Genomic DNA, 4474 nt, shown 5'->3' with positions numbered 1-4474 from the left:
CCAAGGCCATCAAAAGTCAAGTTCTTGCAGATCTGCTTACTCAATTCCCAAAAGAAGCTCACGAGAGTGAGACTAAACAATTACCCCTCAATGACTTACTCGAACAGCTCCAGGAGTGGCACTTGTCTTTTAACGATTCTTCCATAGCAAAGGGTGGTAGCGCTGGCATTGTGCTCTCATGTCCAACACTGACATACACTGATGCTATCAAATTTGACTTTAAATGCACAAACAACGAAGCAGAGTATGAGGTTCTTATCCTTGGATATTTAACAGCACTCGACAGGCAGATCTCCCAGATATGTATTAACGGTGATTCCAAGTTAACTATCAAGCAGACTTCGGGCGAATTTACAATTCACGAGCCCTCATTGGCCTTTTATTGCACGATCATCCAAAAACTCCTGCCTCATTTCACCACCGTTCGCCTGGCTCACGTCCCTCGATCTGCCAATCGATACCCTGATACTCTTGCTATACTCGCATCCAAACTCGACATCTCTAGTAACACCCAATAGATCACCGTTCATAAGCAAACACAGCCTGCCGTCGCCAGCCTCCTCCCCTCTGAGGAATTCACTAATTGGCGCCGCCCAATTATCGATCAAATCCAGTCTTTCACAGGTTCTTTGCCTCTTGCTCAACTCAAAAGTTTTCATATTATCCAAGATCTCCTCTATCATCGATCCCCCTCCGACATCCTCAGTCGCTGCCTCGGGGATACAGAGGCCAATGAGGTATTACACCGAGTTCATCAGCAGCATTGCACCACAACTGATATCGCCTTTTTATTGACGACTCCAACGATAAGGTTACTACTGGCCCCAAATGTCAAGTCAGGCTACTACGTTGCAACGAGCATGTGTCGTCTGCCAGAAATGCCTTCATACAGCTGAGGTACTCGAACTCGAACTCACTGATTGGCGAACCCCCTTCATCTGCTACTTTCAGCAAATCATCGTCCATACGATCCAGCCTTAGTTGCAAAACTCAAAAACCAATCGCCACGCTTCCAACTCAAGGATGGTAAATTGTTCCATCTTTCTAGCGAAGGTAACCCTTTGCGATGCCTCGCCGTTGTTGAGATTCATGAGCCCTTCATCAAGCCTACTCTCTTGAACATCAAGGTGCGTACAAATTATTCTAACACTTGGTTTAGAAAGGACTCTATTGGCCAACTATGGAGCGCAATGCCAATGCACTTGTTCAACTATGTAAGCCCTGTCAGTACTATAATCATCAGATCCATACTCCCTCAACTGTACTGCATCGCCTCGCTACCCCGTAGCCCTTTCATACTTGGGGTTTAGACCTTATCGGCCTAATCAACCCTACGATTCGTTAAATGCACAGGATCCTCACTACTACTGATTTTTTTTCCAAATGGGTCGAAGTTATTCCCTTACGACACGCCACAAGCATTGTTGTTACATCTTTCACCCGAGAACACATTATTTGTCGTTTTGGCATCCCAGCGATCATCTTGTTAGACAATGGCACCCCTTTTTTCAATCATAGGGTTGCTCAACTCCCCCAGCAATATGAAATCAAACAGTGTCGATCTTCTGCTTATTAGGCCAAGCCGAAGCAACAAACAAATTCTTTCTCAAAATACTCAGTCGAACAGTTGCCGAGCACAAGTCCACCTGGGTTAATCAATTACCTTTAGCTTTATAGGCCCATCGAACTTTAAAGAAATGAGCAACTGGCCAATCTCATTTCTCTCTCCTATATGGAATGGAGGCTATCCTTCCAGTAGAGATTGCCATCCTTACTGCCGCTCTAGCAGCCCGCAGCGAAGTTGACCACTTCACTCTACTCGAAACTTTAGACGAGCAACGAGAATTGGCAAGACAACATCATAAAGTCTACCAGAATACCTTAGCAAGGGCTTACAACAAACATGTGCAGCCTCGAACATTCCAGGTAGGCGATGTCGTTTTAAAAGCTGCTAAACATATTATGCGTCACTTATCTGCCCCAAAATTTACCCCCAACTGTCAACCCTAGTGGATATTGCAGACTACATGGTGACGGGCGCAACGCCGAACCAATCAATATTTGTTGGCTAAAGCTCTATCATATCTAATTACATAGTATAGCCATTCTATATAACCAATTCTATTTTCACAGTAATAAAATTCACATATTTGGCCATAACACTTTGTCAAAATATTGCATTTTATTATAACATATAGGTTACTACCTTGTTTCAAGTAGCTATTACATTAGTAAATCTTGTCCATTACATCAATCATAAGACAGTAAAATAAACTCATCAACCCCGAGCTCGTTATAAGTCTCAACTATGAGCTCCAGCTCTAGTTATAAGTCTCAACTATGAGCTCCAGCTCTAGCTCCGCCATCACCAACCATGCTTGAGCCTCTTCAAATAGGCGTCTTTCTCTAGTAACCCTGGATTTGAGATCAGCAATCTGTTGAGTAAGAAACGCTCTACCCACTACTTGCTCACAGGCTTCAAGCCTAGCTTCTAGCCATTTGATATCCATCAGATTATCCTTCAGTATCTCAACTAATTCGCGCCCCTCTACTACCAAATTTTCAGACCCTTTCCCTTGGGCCACAATTGCAAAAATCTCAAACACTCTACCCAAAGCTTCGTACCCATACCACCGAAGAACTAGATGTCTTCCCCCAATAGCTTGATCCATTGCAGGACGGACTCGGCCGGCTGCTTCCAACCGAGGAACATACTTTGTACCAATCATCACCCCACGCTAGAGCACCTCTAGCCGAACAACCATTTCCTCCATATCCACGATGGCTCGATTTGTACCACCCACTAACATCTGACGAACCTCATTGCTAGCCTTCCCCGTAGAGGGGTCCACATTTTTTTCCCTACGATCCCCAACAACAACAGTTTTGTTTGCTCTATTCAAGTTCTCATCAGGAAAAACATTGTTATGATAAGCACTACCTGTTACACTGTTCTTCCCACTTTTTACCTCATCATTGGTCGATCACTTGTTAACGGCACTGTTTAACCCCTCTAATGAGGATGGTGGTTGCAGCCCCTTTAGCTTATTCATCCCTATACCTCCTTCGACTTCCATATCCTCAATCCTCACAGTATCCCCTGATGAGCGTTCTCCCACCTCTTCATCTTCCATAGGGTCTGCCAGTGGATGATACTCTAGGAAAAACGGCGCAGGTGCCCTTAGTATCAAGGGCTCATCAACCTGAGGCATACGAATTATTCGAACTATTGGCCACATTTCCCATTCTAGTCGATTGTCTGTCACATTTTTATTACAACACCCATTAATTTACCACAAGACCATTAGTTATACACAAAGTGAGTACAATACTTGGAAAATGATAAGCGCCGAATATTGCATATTCAAGCGCTCTTATTTGCATTAGTTAAGTCTATTAGTTGATTATGCTGTATAGATTAGCTTTATTTGCATACTTTTGTCTATTTTCAGGTTGGTCCCCCAAAAAAGAGTTAAAAGTGTGGCTTTGTTGAATTCTTAAAGAATCAAAGCCTGCCATTGCCGGGACCCTCCATTTTCGTAAAGCCTGTGACCCGTTGATCTCACGGCTATCCCTACAAAAAGAGCTAAGAACGATGCCCTCGTCAATGGACTGAGCTAAAGCTATCCGAACTTAAGGAAGGAGTGTAAAGCCTGCGGGCGCTCGCCAAATTGACCAGAGACCTTGGAAGAATTGCGGCGCCCTACCGATCCTCGCGGGCCTCGCAGTGTGCCACGGCGCCCCTCCTGACAAGCCGAGGGCGCCCGCTAAAATGGCCAGTAGCCTCCTCAAGCCGCGGGCGCCCGCCAATTTGCAGACAGCTCTGCATTGTTTGGTTCAAGGTTGTCCTCTTGACCCATTTTGTGGTCCTGATTTCTCCTATGGTTGTGTAGCCACGAAAATAGAGGGAAATGAGGATGTTTTTGGCTAAAGAGGGGCTTGGGAGTCTTGTATAGAGGATCACACATTTTTGGCTAAGTCTAAAGAGAGAAATATTGGGTTCTTAAGTGTGTGGGCTGTTCTTGAGCTATAGCTGTGAAAATGGAAGGGTTTTTCATCATTTCTCCTTCTTCCATTGCTCCTATGGGTAACTAACTCCCCATCTAGGGAGGTGATGAAGCCCTCTCTAGTAAGCATGTTCTAGTCTTGATTTATTTTGGGGAAAATGATGTATATTTATGATTTTTCACAATTTAGAGCATTCATTTTGATGTAATGAATTCTAATCTCTATAAATGATTATGTTGAAGTTATTATCTTGTCTTAGATTTTAATTTCTCATGATTATATGGCTTGTTTTTCATAGTGACAATGGAAATGAGGTTGTGGAATGGTTTTAATGGCATGATGTTTAGGAAGTTTAATAATCTATAGCTTAGGGCCTTCCTTTGATAGACTATTCTTGATTTCTAGCTTCATGTACGCTTTTATCATGTGATTAAGGGCTTGATAATCTCTAGCTTAGTGGATATGC

Source organism: Cornus florida, unplaced genomic scaffold (genome assembly GCF_030987335.1).
Source record: "Cornus florida cultivar Cherokee Brave unplaced genomic scaffold, ASM3098733v1 CherokeeBrave_3.0.0_Hap2_Chr06, whole genome shotgun sequence".
NCBI classification, from domain to species: Eukaryota; Viridiplantae; Streptophyta; class Magnoliopsida; order Cornales; family Cornaceae; genus Cornus; species Cornus florida.
The sequence above is the reverse complement of the archived record's forward strand: the minus strand, read 5'-3'. Positions refer to the sequence as shown.